Source organism: Solanum pennellii, chromosome 12 (assembly GCF_001406875.1).
Source record: "Solanum pennellii chromosome 12, SPENNV200".
NCBI lineage: Eukaryota > Viridiplantae > Streptophyta > Magnoliopsida > Solanales > Solanaceae > Solanum > Solanum pennellii.
In genome coordinates, this window is record NC_028648.1 from 60,849,376 (window position 1) to 60,872,087 (window position 22,712).

General features: G+C 30.9%; 1 long non-coding RNA gene across 1 annotated transcript in view; it reads left to right on the forward strand.

The window, feature by feature from the left end:
* The window catches only part of LOC114075244, a 17,565-nt gene extending 16,266 nt beyond the window's left edge, over positions 1-1,299 (forward strand). Inside the window, exon 3 of the long non-coding RNA XR_003575796.1 lies at positions 318-1,299. This is a non-coding gene — a long non-coding RNA (uncharacterized LOC114075244). The remainder of the gene's footprint in view (positions 1-317) is intronic.
* Positions 1,300-22,712: the final 21,413 nt, after the last annotated feature.

Consider the following 22,712-nt stretch of genomic DNA (forward strand, 5'->3'; position numbering starts at 1 on the left):
TTTCTGAGTTGAAGTAAGGGACCTGGTCCATTACTTGTTAAGTGAAAGCTTACATTCTATCACTCATGTTCTCAGACTTATCATTAGGGGTGTACATAGGTTGGTTTGGTTTGGTTTTTCATTAAAAAAGATCTAAACTAATTATGTCGGTTTATTAAATCTAAAAACCAAATCAATCCATGTAAAGTCGTTTTTTTCGGTTTTGGCTTTAGTCGGTTCTTTCGATTTTTTACAACTATACGGTGTTTGAAAAAATGATCACTTATCTGTGTGATAAACTAAAGTTAAAAATTGTTAAGTGCTGATGTTCATTGCAGACAGTACCTGATTCAAGAAGGCAAAAATTCATGGTTGAACTTCAAAAGCTAGTTGCGAACTGGCCTTTGGAGAGTGACAAAAGGATGAGAGGGAGGAAGAAGGTAAGCTCTTTATTCTTTTTATTTTGAACATACTAGCATTATTGTTTTGATGAATTATTACCTTTTTTTTTATTGGAGTTGCTCTGAAATGATTTAGTGCTAACGTAGGACGTTAGGAATTTTATTTGGTTTGTTTTTGTTTGTTCGTATTTATGGGTTACCCTTTGGATCTTAGATAGCTTCTATATAGTTTCCTGTTTTTTTTTCTGATCCCAGTTGACGTACTGATTCTGTTTTCTTCAAAACGTGGCATGGGTGTCATCTTGTGCTGTTAAGTGCGTATTCAGGTGTTTGTATATTTTACATCCTCTCCTCAAACCCGTTGTCTTTACACTACTACACCAGACATTACATCCTCTCCTCAAACCCGTTTTCTTTACACTACTGCACCAGACATTAGATTATAAGAGAAGTGCTTGTATCTTTTTAGATCTTTTCTTAGTAGAGCCACATAAATAGGGAAAGTTACTGGTTGGAATATTATAAATGTAAAATAATTAGAAGACAGCTAACCTACATAGATGAAGAATATACAAATACAACACTCATAGATAGATTAGAACCAGGACTTCAACTTACCACTACCTCGTGGAGATAGAGAGACTGTTTAGGAAAGACCCTCGGTTCAAGTGCAGTAAATCCAAGTACAAAGAAGAAAACATAACAAGTAACAACTAACAAAGGAGGCAATGTAAAGCTTACAAGAAAGGAGCAAGAACAGCAACAACTTAGTGCGATAATCAAAACACAATAAACGAATATGTAGTAACTTATGCACATGTTTCAGTCTTTGCAGCTGTGACACAACCTTTAGTGGCTTGAACGTAGCCTCAGAATACTCACCATTACCAGTTAGCTTTAGTGAGGATTCTTTTGAATCCTGTAACATTGAATTACCATTCTCATTAATTGACGTTGGTAGGTTTGTTCTGAATTATGTTGAAGGGGGGGGAGGGGGCTTCAGTTAGTTCAAAGTTTTTTTTTTTTACGTGCTTTTTTTTACGTGCTCTTTCAAAGATTCTGATATGCTTTGCTTGAATCGAGAAAGATAGATAGTGGTCACAGGTCACAAATTGATAAAAATCCAGATACGTATTATCACTTGCTGTTTGATGTTACAGAGTTGTAGTGCCTAACATTAGAGTATTAAGATTTTCATGGTCTTACTGGTTCAGCTGCAGCCGTTAGATCCCAAATTTTCAGGTTTTTTCCCCATAGTGTTTATTGTTCTTAATAGCTAACATAAGGGGTAAGTAAATTGTCTTTAAGTATGTGAAATTACTAATGAATGATGCATGGATTTCTTTTTATGTTACTTTATTCAAGAAGAAGCTGCATTACAAACAAAGCATTTACTTGTGGAGCAAATAACAAGGCATTCAATTAACTCGTAGTTAGCTAACATATAGTTATAGCTAAAAATGTAACTCAAAATCTTTCAACCAATATCTATCAGCCTTACCATCTGCATCATGCTGCTTGCTGTCTTGTTCAACACTGGTTCCATGACTTTGCGGCACTCTGACTGAAACCAACGTGTATCTTTCGATCATCAATTACAGCATTAACCATGTTAAAATATGCCAACTCACAGGCCTCCTTGTCCTCATACTCAATGAAACCATAACAGTGGCTATCCCCAGTCTCGCGATCTCTTATAATTTCAGCAGATGCCACGGTTCCAAAGCGTGAGAAGATTGTATATAAATCTTCGTCTTCAGTCACTGGATTCAAATTACAAACCCAGAGCACACGGGCTTTTAAGTTCTGCTCATCCATTGGCCCCCAATCGCCCTCTAGTCCAACAACAACATCAATCTCCTCTTTCGGCTTTGAAGATTTCAGATAACTTAATCGTAAAGGATCAACCAATTTGATTCGGAATCCTTTTCCAACTCCAATCTCTACAGAACCACCAGTATGTTTCCCATCAAGGTTGTTAAGATCTGTATCATGTAACTTAGTAGCATTTAGATTATCCTTTCCCGTGGCTCGTTTCAAATCCGGATCACCATATGCAAATCTGTATGAACCATCCGTTATTGGTTCTCCCTTCTGCACAATGGAATCACAACCATCGCAATAATTAATTTTGCACAACTTCATAATCGATGAACAGATTTTCCGGAGGCGGAAGGCCTATTTTGGGATTTGGGAGGAGGGTTTCGTGAGAGACAGGGGAAGGGATATTTTAATTTTTAATTTATTTATAAAAAAGTCAATTCATATATGCCTCTACTATTGATTATATATATCCTTTTTCTCTGACAAAAGGTAAATTTTAAACTTTTTAATATCTTTTTTTTAAAATAAAATATATAATTTCATAGGTGTATATTTAATCCTCTTCATACATAAATTTTTTTTAAATTTTTTTATACGAATAATTTAAAATTATTATTTCGATGCTCAAATTTATTTATGTTTCTAATTTTCATAAAATTTATCATAGATAACCTTTTTTTTTTTCAAATACAAAAAATTAAATAACAATAGTAAAAAAATAGTTTTAAATTATAATATAGTCACAAAAAAATTAGTTTTAAAATTTTCTCTTTTCACTAATTAAGGAACGAAAGAAAATAATAAAATAAGAATGTGAAACTCAAATAATGATATTCAAAGACATCAAAAATTAATTTATGTATAAAAAAAATTAAAATATACCTTGAACCTTGCTAGAAGTTCATATATACACACACATATTTTTTTAAAAAAAAAAATAAAAGTCAAAATATAAATTGAAAACTATTTTTTCCTTCCATTAAATTAAGGATATGTGCGAGCTCATTTTGTAACGGTAGGAATATATGTGAGCCGTTTGTATAACGATAAGGATATATATGAGCCACTTTTATAACGAGATGCATATCAGATCCTTTTTCAAAAAAATTATTAGGTGAAAGGGAAAATCATAGTCCTAATATAATTTGGATTGAAAAATAAGTGCGCGCTGAAAAAGTACTACTCTCCGTTGATCAATATTCTTTTTACATTAAAAAAATCATGATCATTTTATTAGTTTACCTCTTAATAATATACTCTACTGTTATATAATCAAGCTCGCGGCAATACAAATATAAAGAGAAGAAGACAAGACATAGGGATGAAGAAGAGAACTTTTCTTCTATTCAAGTGTATGTATCAAATGTTGAGTGATATCTCTATTTATAGTGTCGAGATATCACTCCCAAAGGTCACATAGATACATAGTTATCTCTTAAGGTTCTTATCACCTTGGAAGTCTATCACCTTGGAAACAATTATACATGAATCAAATTAATTGTTGGATAACTCTAATGGATCATCCACATAAAACAATGAATTTATAACACTCCCCCTTGGATGTCTATAGATAATGTGCCTCGTTAAAATCTTACTAGGAAAAATCCTGTGGAAAAAAATTCTAGTGAAGGAAAAATAGTACACATATCTTTTGATACACACTATTTGTTGCCTCATTAAAAACCTTGCCAAGAAAACCCAGTAGGACAAAACATTGGTCAAGGGAAAAGAGTGCAACGCGTATTATACTCACCCTAATTTAAATATCACTTAATTTCTTGCGATGTTGTCTCTAATCATGTATTCCAGCTTCTCAAATATTGATATTGACAGTGTCTTAGTGATCAAATCACATTTTCGAAGATGTTGCATCGTTGAACTCATCCTGATGTATAATTTTCTGATTTGATGAATATAATAAGGCTTTGAGCTTTGACGAATATATTATTGAATATCATTCTACTCGTCACGACCTCGTTGTTGCAAGTAAATTGCACATTAACTTGTTCACGTCAATAATCATCTTGTGGACACTTTGATTTGCAGTTGATTATCTTCGCACATTGTGGTTGATAAATTCTTTTTCAAAGAAAAATCACATACATTTTCTTCATTGATAGCCAAGATATTATTATGCCTCCACATTCAAACAAATAGTGTGCTTGAGATCAAGATTTATGCTAATCAGATAAATATTCTACATCTGCGTAACCAATCAATTATTCCTTGAATTCCTCAGAATAGAATAAACTCATAACTATGGTCATTCGAGGATATTCAAGTATGTGCTCAACACCATTTCAATGTCCTTTTGTTGGGGAGGAATTGTATCTTGCCAACAAAATTTACTTTTCATACAAATTCAAGGACAATTAGGGTCATTCTTTTTGTACCCCTTTCTTCCTTGATTATTTCAATCGATATAAGGATTCTTGAAGCTTTATTGAAAAGTTTCCTTCAAACTTTTATATGTTTCAGACACCTCGATTGCTTCAAGAATTTTTATATTACCTTCATTGTCTAGCTAGACATGATTCACTATATGCATTCAAGTTTTTCATATGTTGCCAGATCAAAACAAACCTCATTGCATTCAACATAGGAGAAAACATCTTCAATAATGTTAGGATTTTTACATTTATGCTTCAAGGCACAAGTCGTACTTAATATCTTACGGTTTTTTACATTTATGCTTCAAGGCACAAGTCGTACTTAATATCTTACGGTTGTACTATCGCATAATAATTTATTTGTACCCTACCGACATTATACCTTGATTTATGGACTATCAGCCCAAAACTTCACTTTGTAAAGTGAAACAAACGATACTTCAATTCTGCATTTTACTTGGTCAACCATTTATCTGTTCACACTATATGACAGATTTAAATTCAAGATCCTCGCCATAATCATCATTGAGTGCTACCTCATATTAAAGATACCGTCGATGGTAATTTGATATCGATAGCAATATGACATAACTTATTGAAATCTCTTCATTTTTCATCATTTTCAGGCACTTGAACCTTTTCCGAGGTTTTATGAAGTGTTATGTCAACGTGCACTTTTATAGCACTTGTCTCATTATCATGACTATATTGATCATTTGCTCCTTCCTTCTTTAAGGAAGTTTATATTTGAAATTGATTGGTCTATTACGCTTTCGACGTATCATAGACTCTGTCCTTCAAATACTTCACATTGGAGCATTTGCAGCGGAATTATATTATAGGGTCAGTACATTCATCTGGCAATTGATTTGCAACATTATGCAAATGAATTATCCCTTAAACTTTATGTTCACATATTTATTTAACGAAGATCTAGATAATTCATAATAAACCTCACACATAATTTTCAGCTATCAAAATCATCTCTCATCCTAATGTTAGAAAATCTAACATTCATCCCAACCTTATTTGGGAATTCATCTTTATGCGTGGTGGAGAAATTAAATTTATAACCGCACATTCAACATTTTAGATGAAAATTATTTGGTTCCTGACCCTGAACAAATTTTAATGGAGAAACCTTGTTGTATTGATGCGTACATGTTTGCTACTTGTTAAATATAATTATCTTATATCAAATCTTATTTTGTTCTCATAATCATGATTTAGCTATAATTAGAGACATACAATTTCTGCTAAATCAACCAACATTATCAATATAATTTTATAATTTGGAACTATGCTTTTAATTTAACAATTCGAGCAAACAACCTTACAAACATCAATTTGTAAGTTGACACCAAAGCACATGTGATCATCATCACATAGATGCATATATCATATAGTTGCAAATAGTCCACATGGCATGTGAATGGATCCATATTCACCTTTTTATATGTTTCAAAAACTTCAGGGATTACAATCCCAACCTTAGCTGGTACAATGATTATCTTATGAAGAGAACAAGCAACAAAAGAGAATTCTTGAAGAATCTTTTATTTCTTCATCATATAAGCCACCTGAATTCTCAATTACATTTGTATCACAATTAAATCAGAATGGTCAACCGATCATGTCAACTAATCTTTATTTTAGTACACTTATAGTTTATTTTTGCAAGTGATTCCATCAGCATGCCCGTGTTTGTTTATTTTTGCAAGTGATTCCATTAGCATGCCCGTGTTTGTGTGCAGCAAATAAGAGGAAAAAATGAGTAATATTTATAACTCGATTCAGTTGTAGTAATTTAAAGATATTAAATCTTTTCATAATTTATAGTCTCAATATTTCTTTTCAATTCATTCGAAACTTAAAAAGTTTCTTTTAAGACTTACTACAACCTCAATATTATTTCTCTGATAATCACACAACTCATTAGAGCTTGCAATTAATTTTGTGTACTATCACATATTCCATGACACCGTCCATATGGTGAACATCTCCTCAAGGAGAAACTATATCATTATTGTCATGGTTAAAATTATTACGAGCAAGACATGTTTCTTGCTTTACTTTTGTTGTACCATAGGTACACAACCAATGACAAATTTGTATTACCATACAATAATATTATTTTGGTCATGGCACAACCTTTATAGGCAAGAGTTTTTATTTCTTTTGCCCTTTTGGTAATTCACAAATAAACAAACCATAATATTTATAACGTATAAACATACATGATCATTGACCATTTCTGCCAAATAAAAATTTATTTATTCCTCTCAAATCTCTCGTAGAGATGAGTTGTGACATATATAATTTTTTTCAATCCTCACAAAGAGCTAAGTTGTGGCATATAACCAACCCATAATGATTTTATCACATCTTGACCCACCGAGCATTCACGATACTCATCACAAGTCACATTTTCTTCAAAGAATGGACTAATCATTTATATGTACTTCATAATTTGCATTATAAGCACATTGTCATGGCTTTAAAATCCATCATATTTCCATGACACACCTCAACATTACTTTGAAATATCAAGTATACCATCACTTTATCTTCTTGTCTTTTGATGGAGGATTTATAAATTTGTCAAATAATTGGGTTGACAACATTCACAAGTCCAATGACCTTTCATGCCATGCATTTTGATGATAAAATTATTTTTCATAGATTGAAGGACTATTTGAAGAACTCATATTATTCTTCCCTTTTAATAATCACACAATAGTTACTATTATAATTATGTACCTCCACGCCCTTATTCATACATTCAATCATTTGTTATCTTTCAGACTTATTATTCATTGCTACCACATTCTTATTATAGAATGGAGCGATTGGGCGAATTTCAAACTTATCATATACTGCTATCGCATTCGCTTTAGAATGAAGCAAATTCAATGAGACGCATTTTCAAGACTTCACATTAAAAATATATTATTTATGCCTTAGTCATCATTTTATCATCATTGTGGTGCATTGACTCAAACTCAATATCTTATCCATATAAGGGTTGTTGCGCCATAATTCTATGAGACTTGAACCTAATTATGGTGCATCAAAACTCAAATTAATGTCTTACCCTCTTGGTGAGATAGAACATAAATCTACCGTCTTATCCTCAAACATTTTTTTATTTGGTGCGATAGAACATGAATTTATATGAACCATCCGTTGTTGGTTCTCCCTTCTGCACAATGGAATCACAACCATCGCAATAATTAATTTTGCACAACTTCAAAAACTCTTGCACGTCATCATAATCGAGGAACCTAATGACAACAAATTTTCCGACAAGCACGAATAGAAGACGGAGGTGGAAGGCGTATTTTCGGATTTGGGAGGAGGGTTTCGTGAGTCATGGGAAGGGCTATTTTAATTTTTAATTTATTTATAAAAAAGTGTTTCATATATGGTTTTATTATTGTAGAAATTGATTAAATATATCCTATTTCTCTAACGGAAGGGAAAAAATTAAGTTTTAATTTATTTTTAATATGTTTTTTCGTTAAAAAATAATCTCATATGTGTATATTTGATCCTCCTCACACATAATTTTTCTTGACTTTTTTATACGACTGATTCAAAATTATTATTGCGATAGTCAAATTTATTAATGTTTCACTAATTTTCATAAAATTTATCACAAATAACCCTTTTTTTTTCAAATACAAAAACTAAATAACAATATAGTCGAAAAAATAGTTTTTAATTATAATATAGTCACAAAAAATTTTAAAAAAAAATTAGTTTTAAAATTTTCTCTTTACACTAATTAAGGAACGAAAGAAAATAATAAAATAAGAATATGAAACTCAAATAATGATATTCAAAGACGTCAAAAATTAATTTATGTATAAAAAAATTAAAACATATCTTGAACCTTGCTAGAAGTTCATATATACACATACATAATTTTTTTTTAAAAAGATTAAAAGTCAAAAATATAAATTGAAAACTATTTTCTTACTTCCATTAAATGAAGGATATATGCGAGCACATTTTGTAACGGTAGAGATATATGTCAGTTTTTTGTATAGCGGTAAGGATATAGACGAGCCACTTTCATAAGGAGACGCATATCTGCTTCAAATAATAAAGTTAAGAGATATATCAGACCTTTTTCCCCAAAAAAATATTAGGTGAAAGGGAAAATCATAGTCCTAATATAATTTGGATTGAAAAATAAGTGCGCACTAAAAAAGTACTACTCTCCGTTGATCAATATTCTTTTTACATTAAAAAAATCATGATCATTTTATTAGTTTACCTCTTAATAATATACTCTACTGTTATATAATCAAGCTCATGACAATACAAATATAAAGAGAAGAAGACAAGACATAGGGATGAAGAAGAGAACTTTTCTTCTATTCAAATGTATGTATCAAATGTTGAGTGATATCTCTATTTATAGTGTCGAGATATCACTCCCAAAGGTCACATAGATACATAGTTATCTCTTAAGGTTCTTATCACCTTGGAAGTCTATCACCTTGGAAACAATTATACATGAATCAAATTAATTGTTGGATAACTCTAATGGATCATCCACATAAAACAATGAATTTATAACACTCCCCCTTGGATGTCTATAGATAATGTGCCTCGTTAAAATCTTACTAGGAAAAATCCTGTGGAAAAAAATTCTAGTGAAGGAAAAAGAGTACACATATCTTTTGATACACACTATTTGTTGCCTCATTAAAAACCTTGCCAAGAAAACCCAGTAGGACAAAACATTGGTCAAGGGAAAAGAGTGCAACGCGTATTATACTCACCCTAATTTAAATATCACTTAATTTCTTGCGATGTTGTCTCTAATCTTCTATTCCAGCTTCTCAAATATTGATATTGACAGTGTCTTAGTGATCAAATCACATTTTCGAACATGTTGCATCGTTGAACTCATCCTGATGTATAATTTTCTGATTTGATGAATATAATGAGGTTTTGAGCTTTGACGAATATATTATTGAATATCATTCTATTCGTCACGATCTCGTTGTTGCAAGTAAATTGCACATTAACTTGTTCACGTCAATAATCATCTTGTGGATACTTTCATTTGCAGTTGATTATCTTCGCACTTTGTGGTTGATAAATTCTTTTTCAAAGAAAAATCACATACATTTTCTTCATTGATAGCCAAGATATTATTGTGCCTCCAAATTCAAACAAATAGTGTGCTTGAGATCAAGATTTATGCTAATCAGATAAATATTCTACATCTGCGTAACCAATCAATTATTCCTTGAATTCCTCAGAATAGAATAAACTCATAACTATGGTCATTCGAGGATATTCAAGTATGTGCTCAACACCATTTCAATGTCCTTTTGTTGGGGAGGAATTGTATCTTGCCAACAAAATTTACTTTTCATACAAATTCAAGGACAATTAGGGTCATTCTTTTTGTACCCCTTTCTTCCTTGATTATTTCAATCCATATGAGGATTCTTGAAGCTTTATTGAAAAGTTTCCTTCAAACTTTTATATGTTTCAGACACCTCGATTGCTTCAAGAATTTTTATATTACCTTCATTGTCTAGCTAGACATGATTCACTATATGCATTCAAGTTTTTCATATGTTGCCAGATCAAAACAAACCTCATTGCATTCAACATAGGAGAAAACATCTTCAATAATGTTAGGATTTTTACATTTATGCTTCAAGACACAAGTCGTACTTAATATCTTACGGTTGTACTATCGCATAATAATTTATTTGTACCCTACCGACATTATACCTTGATTTATGGACCATCAGCCCAAAACTTCACTTTTTAAAGTGAAACAAACGATACTTCAATTCTGCATTTTACTTGGTCAACCATTTATCTGTTCACACTATATGACAGATTTAAATTCAAGATCCTCGCCATAATCATCATTGAGTGCTACCTCATATTAAAGATACCATCAATGGTAATTTGATATCGATAGCAATATGACATAACTTATTGAAATCTCTTCATTTTTCATCATTTTCAGGCACTTGAACCTTTTCCGAGGTTTTCTCTCTCTTCACTCCCTGCCCTCTCTCGCTTGGTCTCTCCTCTCTCTTCAAATCTTGCTCGTCAATTTCCTCCTATAACATGTAGCTACGAATCATAATTAGCAAAATTATAAATATGAAGCGTAATTAAGCTATTTTTGAGTGGTTATATGTGAAAGTTCCCCTTTAATTAGGAAAAATTACTTATATACCCACACCTTTATTTTCCACAATTCTCATTATTCCCTACCATTTCTAAAAATCTTCAAAATCTCATTATTTTAAGCGCAACATAAAACTTCTTTTTTCACAAAATTTTATTGTATGGGATACATCATTATCAACTATAATCGGATATATTATATAAAATTGTATGTGAAACATATTTGGTGGTACCATATTCAGTAACATAATCTCTTCGTGCATTATTATCAACTACAATATGATAAAATATGAATATATATATATATATATATATATAGGGCTGAAATGAAATTGAATTTATTTGTATTAGAATTTCATGATCTAACGATAAATTGTAATGTTTATCAAGGTAACAGTGGGAAAAGCCAAAATTGAAAATCTCTACCCTCAAAATAATGATCTAAAACATAACAATATTCCCAAAAAAGAGTGTGTCAATTTTCGTTCGGAAAGAAGTACAGTTCTTCGATTATGACCTTTCTATCCACAACAGTTTATATTTGTGCTTATCTTTTCATCTGAATTTTTCTCCTTCTCTTCTTTGGTCATCCAGTCATCCATTCGTACCTAGGTGGCAAGACAATTTTTTCTAAACAAATGTCAACACTGGCCATTCATCGTTATCCGGCATTGAAACCATTGGAACTTCATAAGTGTTTGCTAATGCATCTAGTTTGTAGTAATTCGAGAAGTAGGGATGTATCTCTGTAACATTTTTGCTCTTCAACCAGAGTTGTTTACAAACAAGGTATCTCGTATGCAGATTTCTGCCACAATTACAAATTTTATTTTCAAGGCAAACAGTGTATCTTCGCCCACCTTAACAAGCTGAATAAATAAATGTATCATTCAAAAAAATATTAATATACATACTAAAGTAGGTAATAGATACATTAAAACAACATATTCTCTTCAACCCTGATACATTCCAAAAAAAAGAAAATCAATATTGATACATTAACATAAATAAGAAATTGACATGCATTTGGTACGTTATAGTAACAACACACTTACTCATAACTATAAAAAAAAATCATCAAATATACATCAAATTAGAATTGTATCAAGTTGAAATCAGTAATGTATCATGATTTATGTATGCATATACAAATTTAAAAATCAAAAAAGAAATTCACATGTATCTGATACTTTAAATTAGGCAAAAGTATTCATTACCCCCCTGAACTTGAAACTTTTTATTTGGTGTACACTTAAACTATATTCTGTTTTAATTACCCCCTCAAACTTGTTTATTCCACTATCACGTACATCTTTTTATCCGCTGCTCCTAGTGTGACTACACACGCGCGTCAGCTGGCAAAAATAGTGATGATGTGAATTTTCACCTGGATAAATAATAGCCACCTAGATAAATTAACATGACAAAAAATAAATATCATATTCCAACTCCTCCACCTCTCCCGCCTCATCTCAGCCATAATAATGGTTCCACTACCAGCAGAACGTCATTCTTGAAAGGAGCACAAGATTTAAAATTGGCAAAGTATATTTATGAACCCGTCTCTAACCAAAGCCCCCCAAAACAAGAGAGAAAAACGGCGCTTCCTGTTTGTACTCATGAAAACCCAAACTCCATACACATGTGGGAGTTTCATAAACTGAATGACTTGCTTCTGATGAGATAAATATGTTTTTGCAGGTTTACCAAAGATGGAGTTCTTATGGAGGGCCTATTCTTGAAAGATGTTGAAGCCTTAGTTAATGATTATGCTAAGGAACACAAAAAGAGCAAATAAATGCAATTTCAAACATTTTGATAGGAATGTTGATGACATGGATAGCCAATGAGATTGAAAACATCGGTTACTTGATTTATATGTTTGGGAACCATAATAATGTTGGGTGTAATGAATTCGTTTTGTCAATATTTAAAAAAGTGGAGATTTTACTCTTCTTTTTTTTTACTGTTATAGCTTTATGACGTGGCAAAAAATCACTCTCTCACGCGCCTAATAGAGTGTGATTTCAATTTCTACGCCAGGTGGACAGGAAAGGTGCACGCGTTGGATGAATAAACAAGTACGGGGGGGGGGGGGGGTAATTCAAACAAAATAAAGTGTAAGTGTACACCAAATAAAAAGCTTCAAGTTTAGGGGGTTATGAATACTTTTGCCTTTATATTAACATTACACTAACTCACAGATGTGAAAATCCATAACATATGCGTCAATTTATCGATTAAATAATATCTCAATAAAAGAAATTCACATGTATCTGATACTTTATATTAACATCTGAGCATTTTCCCTTAAATTAATAAATATTAATTTATCGATTAAATAATATCTCTACAAAATAATAAAATTTTCTGGTCCCACTTATATTAATATATAGAGGTTTTATTGTATTACAAGAGATGAAATCAAATTTCACCAAGAATTGGAACCAAAAATGCTATCTTGTAGGCCCAGCAAGTGTTGATATTTTTTAAGATAGTGTCACGTAGGCCTAAACGGGGTAGAATATTATTTTTAAAATAAGTTCAAAAGGGTATTAGGACCTTAGTATAGTATAAGTGTGTCTCTGAAATTTCTGTCATAGGTTGATGGGGATATTTATGCATTTTTCCATTAAATAATAAAGAATTTTAAGTGTGGATAAAATAAATCATGTCAAGTTCTTAAGTACTTTGCTGTAAGACTATTGTATCATATTAAAATGGGGAAATGCTCAAGTACCCCCTCAACCTATGCCCGAAATTTCACAGACATACTTATGCTATATTAAGGTCCTATTACCCCTTGAACTTATTTTGTAAGTAATTCTCTACCCCTTTTCGGTCTATGTGACACTATCTTGAAAAAAAAAATCAACCAGCGTTGGGCTCACAAGATAGTGTCACGTAGGCCGAAAAGGAGTAAAAAATTATCAATAAAATAAGTTCAGGGGTAATAGAACCTTAATATAGTATAAGTGTATCTCTGAGATTTCGGGCATAGATTGAGGGGGTACTTGTGCATTATCCCTATTAAAATTTAATTAATTAAATTTGAATTCCCTCAATTTTATAAATTGATGTACGATGCAAATACTGGTATTAGTGAGATAATATTAACATTTCAAAGTAAACAAGACTAGAATATACATTTGGGAGCAAAATTATTGCTCTCACCAAAGTTTTGGTTAATCAAAGTCAAGGCGTAAGATTTTTGAATAATTTTAATATTATAGAGTTGTAAGATAAAATTCTTAAATACTTTACATATAACTACAGAAAATTAAAACATTTTTTTCGTCCTATAATCTTTTGCCACCTAATTTGATTTTTAGTGTAATTGGTTGATCTATTCTATCTTTAAAATCAAATATTCTTGCGGTAAAATTTGTGTTAATAAATATTTAATGATTCATTTTTAATATATTCTTATTAGAATCTTCACACAAAATTAAACATAAATATTAGTTGAGTTTATTATTATCAAGATATAAGTAATGTCAAAATGAATCTCATCATCGAAAAAATGAATCTAATCACTATATAAAAAATTATCTATCGAATTCCATTCGAATCCCGGATCTTTCATTTGCATTATGAAATCCTTTCGAACTGTGTGCAAAAAGTAATTATGATAATACTATTTTGCATAATTTCAGAATGTTTTTTTGCACGTTAAACGGCTATTTTAATTTTAATTTATTTATAAAAAAATTATTAGGTGAAAGGGAAAATCATAGTCCTACTATAATTTGGATTGCAAAATTAAGTACGGCGAATGACATGGTTTAATTTGGCACAAAGTTTAATAAAATAAATAAGATTTTTAAATCTTGTAGTTATAAATTTAAAGTTATGTCAAATGTATAAAATTGTGTTTTAATCCTGTGGGTTGTGGCCTGAAACATGTCACGTGGAAAACTGAAATTAAAATGTTACCAAAAAAAGAAAAAGGTCATCCTTTTTTAAACAGACTAAAAAGGAAAGGATGTTTTTTTTTTTAAACGGAGAGAGTAATAAAGAAAAAACAGTCTGATATACTCCTCGTTATGAAAGTGATTCATACATACCTTTACTTATATACAAATGACTCACATATACCCTTTTCCTCGAACATAAAAGAAAAAAATTAATTTTGGTTTAATTTTTATCTTTTTGAAGCAAAAAATATGATCTCATATGAGTATATTTAATTTTGCTCAAACATTATTTTTTTTGACTGTTTTTCTTTTTGTTTCAATGACTAATTTTAGATTTATTATTTTGATGGTCAAATTTATTTATGTTTCACTTGTAAAACTTATTATAGATGACCAATTTTTTTTTTCAAATACAAAAATCAAATTACAATATAGACAAAAGAAAATTGTTTTAAATTATAATACAACCACAAAAAAATAGTTCTAATTTTTTTCCCTTTACACTAAGGAATGAAAGAAAGAAATAAAATAAGAATAAGAAACTCAACCCATGTATCTATTGAAGGCTTAATATTACAACCTTTAACTGTACTTTTTTTTATATATTATCACTTATAACAGTTTAGTTACGAGTATTAATAAATTAGTTTTGATCTATGTATAATTTAATTTAGTTTATCAATTAGTTATTATTTTTTATATTACATTATAATTAATATGTAAAAGAAATAACATTAATAATAGAAAATCAGATAGTATTATTATCTCATACACCATTTTAGAGATAATATTAATATTATAGAATCAATTGTCATTATCTCTTACACAATTTTAAGGATTTTTTTCCAGTTTCACACAGCATCCCCCAACCCACACCAGCACCTTCCTCTTTTACCCACACGCAAACCCCCCAACCCCACCCCTACGTTCGTCTTTTACAGAGAACTAATTTTTTTCTCTCTCTCACCATTCGTCTTCTTCATTCAAAAAAAAATCAACAGAACTCTTCCACATGTATATGATTGAATGTTGGGAGGAGATCTAAACACACGAAGAATGAGAAGAAATCCTAACACGAATGCAACTCCGACGAAAAAGAGTGATACTTCTTAAAAGAAGAAACGAACTATAGGAAATGAGAAGAAAAAAGAAGCAAAGAAAATTGGAAGTCCTTCTAATCAAAAGGGATTAAAGAGGAAAGAAAACATGGTGAAACTCTCTTCTGATTCGTATTCAGATTTTGCAAGCGAGAACTTTTTTTTAAAAATCAACAAATGTTGTTATGTTTTTTAATTTTTGTCAGATTTTGTAAGCGAGAAAATGCATTTCTTTACATGTTTTATTTTTGCTGATATATATTTGTTCTTGGTATAGTTTTTTCTGCAACAATACAATATGCATTGTTGACATTGTAAAATTTATTACCTTTAGTAATTGTTCTAGTTTGAACCAACTTCATACAATTTTATTTTTAACTTGTCAAAAATTTTCAAATTATATACCAAGTTTATATAATTTGGATAGGGAAAATGTGCAAGTACCCCCTCAACCTATGCTCGAAGTCCCATAGACACACTTATACTATACTAAGGTCCTATTACCCCCTAAACTTATCTTATAAGTAATTTTCTACCCCTTTTCGGCCAACGTCGCACTAGCTTGAAAAAAAAAAGTCAACCAGCGTTGGGTCCACAAGATATTGACACATAGGCCGAAAAGGTGTAGAAAATTATTAATAAAATAAGTTCAGGGGGGTAATAGGATCTTAGTATAGTATAAGTGTGTGTCTGAGATTTCGAACATAAGTTGAGGGGTACTTGTGCATTATCCCATTTGGATATTACCATTAGTCAGACATTTATTGAATTTTAGTTTTGAAAACACCTCATAAATATAATATACCACAATTGTATATGTTGTTACACTTAAGCTTTTCAAATGGATATCAAATGAATAAAACATAACTAATTTTACGTTTTGTTTCTTATAATTATCCAGCGGGATACCAGTTGTATACAAAATGCATACCAATTGGATAGATCATTAACTAGTTTTAGTTTGGGTAACTTGGTTCGAAATCTTAAATACGTCTTGTTGTTTCTATTTGTTGGAATATAGTTCGAAACCAAATGGACACCAATTAAAATTGCATATTGTTTTATGTAATTTTTTTTGGCTTAAGTCATCCAGAGCCCCCTAAAGTTGTCCGCATATTTCACTAGACATCCCCATTTAATCATATACTTATTGAACACCTAAACTGTAAGAAATTTGTATCTATTAAACATTTTTTTGCTTACGTGGCAACATTTGTGTAGTACATATATGAAAAGAGCGTGATAGGCATAGAAAAATATTTATTTTTTTTTTATAAAAAAATAAAAATAAATTATCATCTCTTCTTCTTCTTTGACTCAACCACCGCCACCACTTTTCCGGCATTCCTTGGTGTCGCCACCATTAAAGATCATTCCTCTTCAGTCCCTTTTCTTCTTCACACCACCTTGATTTTTACTGGATCTCTCGTCACTATACCCATTCTTCTCCTTTCCGTTCTTTCTCCATCGTCTTCTTCCCCCCTTTTTTTCTTCAGGCCATCGTCTTCGTTTCGTATTTTACCAGTCATCGTCCCCATCATCGACCATCAACACCACCTCCTTTTTCTCCAAATTCATTGTCGTCAATATCTTTCTTTCTCCATAAAATTTCAAACACTCAATCACAACTTTCAGACCTTAGTTTGTTCGTCAGAAAACTCTGCAACCATACATTTCTTTCTTACTGTCCAATCGGTTCAATAATAAATCAAATCTATACGTAAGAACAAAATAAATCTTTGAAAAAAGTGAACAAGAGATTTAAGTTTTTTTTTTAAAAAAAAAATGGGGAAGAAGATGAAGTTGGGGCGTAGGCAACAGTTGGAGGCGGCAACATGGTTAGGATTTTTGTTAATTTTTTTTAATTATAATTATATTGCGATCAAAGCCATATGACGTTATTTCATTTATCAAATTGCCATGTCATGGCAAGTGCATCACACTCTCTTTATATGTTTAGCTAATTATCAAAATGTGTCTAATAGGAACAACTTTGTAAAGCTAAAAGCATTCAATATGTAAAACGTTGGCTTGAAGTGTCTAAATAAAATATGCGGACAACTTTAAGGGTCTCTAGGCAACTTTGGAACCACTATTTCTGTTTTTACCTTTTTACCTTCAAAAACATTTTTTTTATAAATTTTTTCTTTTATTTTTTTATTTTTAATTTCAAAAATTAAAAATAATTTTTTAATAAATTATTAGAACTTGAAATTATTAATGTTATAACTTGAAACTCTAAATCTACCGCTATAACTTGAAAATATTAATATCATATATGTCATATATGAAATTTTCACTAAATAGATGTATCATTCAAAAAAACTTTTAATATACATGCTAAAGTGGAGAATAGATACATTAAAACAATATATTCTCTTGAACACTGATACAATACAAAAAAAAAAAATCATTATTGATATATCAACATAAAAAGGAAATTCACATGTATCTAGTACGTTATAGTAATAATACACTTACTCACAGCTATAAAAACATCATTAAATATACATCAAACTAAAATTGCATCAAGTTGGAATGAGTAATTTATCGTTACTTATGTATACATATATAAATTCAAAAATCAAAAAAGAAATTCACATGTGTCTGATACTTTATATTAACACTGCACTAACTCACAGATGTGAAAACCTATAATATATACGTCATAGTTTTAATGTATCAAACTCTAACCAACAATGTATCATGACTATAGATTCAAATTCATGTATGAAAAAATAATGATTAAAGCACAAGAATATGTGTCACATGCCTTTTTTAGTAAAATCTAACTCAAAAATTGAATTTATGTATTTTGTATTCTGTTATTACAACCACTAGAGTAGCTTTATCCATGTACAATTGATTCACCTTCACTTTCATACTATTTGTATAATCTATTCCTTCACTTTTATATCACTCAAATCTAAAATGCCTCACCAAAATCAATATATTCATTATGTATTTTATGAAATTTTTTACTACGGATGAAACAGAGAGAACGTGAACAAAAAGAAGAAAATTGAATGTATTTTTGTTGGCAGTAATTTGGAATGGAATAACACAATTTATAGAATTTTGATGTAAGACTCGAACTGTTCATCGTAGTGAGTGGGATTTCACCAAGCAATTAAAATTTCTGAAGTATTAAGGTCAGGTCACAAGATGTAGCACCAAGAGTTCCAAAAGAATTTAATTGAAAATAGCAAAATCTGAAATTTTGCAAGTTAAGCTAAGTATGAGTTTTGGATCAACTTTAAACGAACATAACTCGTAGCACCTGATGAGTTAGGTGTGTTACAAGATACCATAGGAAAGATCTTTGAATTATCTTTCCAAATCCATCAAGATTTCTAAGTTTCAAGTTAGTATGAGTGATATATACCTTTTGAAGTTAGGATGTCCATTTAAGAAAAGTTAGCCGAAAATAATGAGGGGTATTTTAGTCCTTTCCTTACCCAATCAGATTTAATTCGTTTTTAGTCATATATTATGGGTTATAATCCTTGTAGGTTGAGTTTTATAATCATAATATACACCTGGTGTGTAGTTGATAGTTCAAGAAGAGGCAAGAAGAGAAAAGAAGAGAAAGCAGGAAAAAAGATGAAAGGATGAAGGCGTTCATCGACGTTCTTGAGTTTAGTTGCGGTTTTTCGACATGGTTTAATCCCTGAGAAGTATGAAAGATTCAATAGTGTTGGGTTCATTTATCCACATGCCAATCATGTTATTTTTCAGCGAAATTTCATGCTTAAAGTTTAAAGATAAGAGTTCTTGATGAGTTCTTGAAAAGGGTTCTTGAAGTTCATTCTAAATCTTGTTGTTTTGGAGTTTTGATGATTTCTTGATATCAAATTGATTAATTTTATTGTTGTTTCTAGTACATTAGAGTGAAATTAAGTTAAGCAATCAAATTCAAGCGATTGGGGAAGAAACAATTCGATTTTAGGCGATTTAGGGTGAGAAAATGAGCAAAAAGTGCTCGGCAGAATTTTTTGGGTTGGGCCTGGCGCGGAACGCCTTCCAAAGCACCCTAAACCCATATCTTTACTTGGGGGCTGGATCTCCGCGCCACCTATATCCCCAGGGTCACTTGCCCTATCCAGTTTGCCTCCGGTTGCTCCGTTTGAGTTCATTTAAAGTGCACCTTCACTCCTTTTCGATTCTAACTAATCTAAGCTACTTCTAAACACCTAAAATCAGTATTAACATGATCGTAACCTTGAATTCATAATTCAAATTTAAGGTAGAGTTGAGAGTTAAGTTTTGAGAATTCTTTCAAACGTTCTAAGAAAGTACTGTTAAATTCAATTGATGAGTCTTCTACAACTTCTAGTAACTTGTTTCAAGACTCAAGTAAGTTAGTATGAGGGTAAGAGAATTTATTCATGAGTCTACCTTTTCATCATGAGATCCTCCATGCCATGAATCAAAACTCCTGAATTCACAATTCACATTCAAAAGAGAGTTAAGAGTAGAGTTCAAGAAAGTCTTAAGTTAAATTGAGAATTCGTTGAGATCCATCATTAATTTGAACTAAGTTTTGAGGAATTAAATAAGAGAATAAGATGATCCATATACATGAGTTCCATTCTAGTTATTTAGACCTTCGAGTCGAGTCGAGTTGTTCATGCCCATAATTTCCGCATGCACCCTATAAGTCGAACAATCTCGAGTTGAGAAGTATCTTAGAGTTCTCGAGTTGAGTAGTTAATGCTCATAATTCCGCATGAACACTCCAATTTGAAAATCATGAAATCATCCATAAACATGAGATCATGAACCTTGAATCCATACTTCAATTCAAGGAAAGTTAAGAGTCAAGTTTAGAAGTTAAGAAGCAAGTCAAAGTAAAGTTATAAAGTTTTCTTTAAGTCATTCACAAAAGTATTCACTTTGTTTTAAAGACTTAAAGTTTAAGTCAAGAAAGAACAAATAGTTGAGTTAAATTCTCAAAAGTTATAAGGTAACTAAGTATTCCCTAAGAGTCAAGTTTCAAGTTAAGTAAAGAACAAAAGTTGAGTTCATTTCTCAAACGCTATAAGGGAACTAAATATTTTCTAAAGGTTTATAAATGTTTAGCGTTTTAGTTAAGAGGAAACTAAGAGTTTCAAAAGAGTTTTGAACAAAAAGGGGAACATTGATTCCAAAAAGGAGTTTTTTAAAGCTAAGGGTTCAACAAATTATTTCAACCCAAAGGAAGGAAGTTTTATTAAAAGTATAAGCTAAAGTATGTTTTGGAAGTAGTATGAGCACCGATGTGGGGATGAGAGTTCATATTAACTCTCAAGTCTCCATGTAAACCATGAAGCCATCATGGGAATTGACGGGTCATACTTTTTAGATGATCACACAAGTTTATATAGTGGATCCACTAAGCTAAGTAAGGTCCTATACTGATGGCAAGGTATAGGATGATCCTTGGGAAACATGAGGTAAAACATTGTATCATCACTTAGGCTCAAAGTGATGGTTGTCTGTTAGAGAAACTCCCACAATATTAGTTACATGGTTCCTCAAGAAGTTCTGTTTAGTATGAATGGGGGTATGGGACTTCATTTATGTATTTCACAAGTAGACTTTGAGAGGAATCATGATATGTATTTTATGATATTATTATCTTTAGTTAACATCATGTTTTTAAACAACTTTTCTTTATATTACACTTGTTTTGAACTACTTTATATTAAAATGAGTTCAGTTAAGTATCATGAGTTGAGTATTTCTAGTTAAGTACCTTAATTTGAGTATCTTGAGTTGATATGTGCTTCATTGAGTCAAGTATCCTATCTTTGAAGCTGGATATCTAATTTTTGAATTGAATATCTAATCTTTGAGTTGTGTATCTGATTCTTTATTTGAGTTGAGTTGAAAATAGGTAAGTATGTTTCCATTTTATTCAAGTATCAAACTTATATTATACTTTAACTTTTCCCTTACATACTCGTGCATTCCACGTATTGATCCAATTGGACTGCATTTTTTGATGATGCAGACATGAGTATTCAGGATCATCAACATGAGCTTCGTTGATACATTTAAGAGTTCGAGTTAGCTATGGTGAGCCTCCTTATTTCCGGAGGATCATTTACCTTTTAGTTTAGTTAGGAGGTCGTGGGTCTTGTCTCGACTTTTATCTTTATCAGTTAGAGGTTTCATAGATAGTCAGTATAGTTGAGGAGTTTTTATTAATCATTTATTTTATTAAATGTTTTAAAGACTAAAGTTCCCTATTTTATGGCTAGTTGAATATATTATTTTTATTAAAAGTTGTTCATTTCAGTTTTAAGCTTTTGTATGCTTAAGTTAGTCTTCTACTTGTAGTCAGCCAGGATGAGGGTTCGCTTGGGGACCAGTGATGATCTTTGAGTGCCGGACATTTAATTTGATTTTATGTTTGCCCCTTAATTAGCACAAAAATGGATATTATGAGATATTAATTTGATCCTAGTTTTTGTCTCCCTTAATAAGCTCAACAGATGGATATATGATGACATAATGTATCCAGATTCTGAGTTATGTATTCGGAATGCCTAAAAACATGAGATTTGTGTAATTAAAAAAAGAGTAAGGAAAGAATATATGGAATTCTTAAAATTTACACTTTAATTAATACTTTTTTTATTTAATAAATATGAAATAACTATTCTTATTAAGATAGTCAATTAATATGAAATGGAGGGTGTATCTTTTAAATTATGATTTCATTAAATATGGAGTAATAATATGTAGACTAATTAAATAGTAAAGTCATTATTAATTATGAAAATTTGTAATGATTCACTTTCAAAAGAATTAAGCTTGCATGTGTTTATGAAATAATATAAAACAATGATGAAGAATAAAGTAGGAAGAAGAGAAAAGACTTCTTATTTATTTTGAAGTATACTCAGGATTCATGGATCTTCTTTACAATGAAGGAAAACCCCT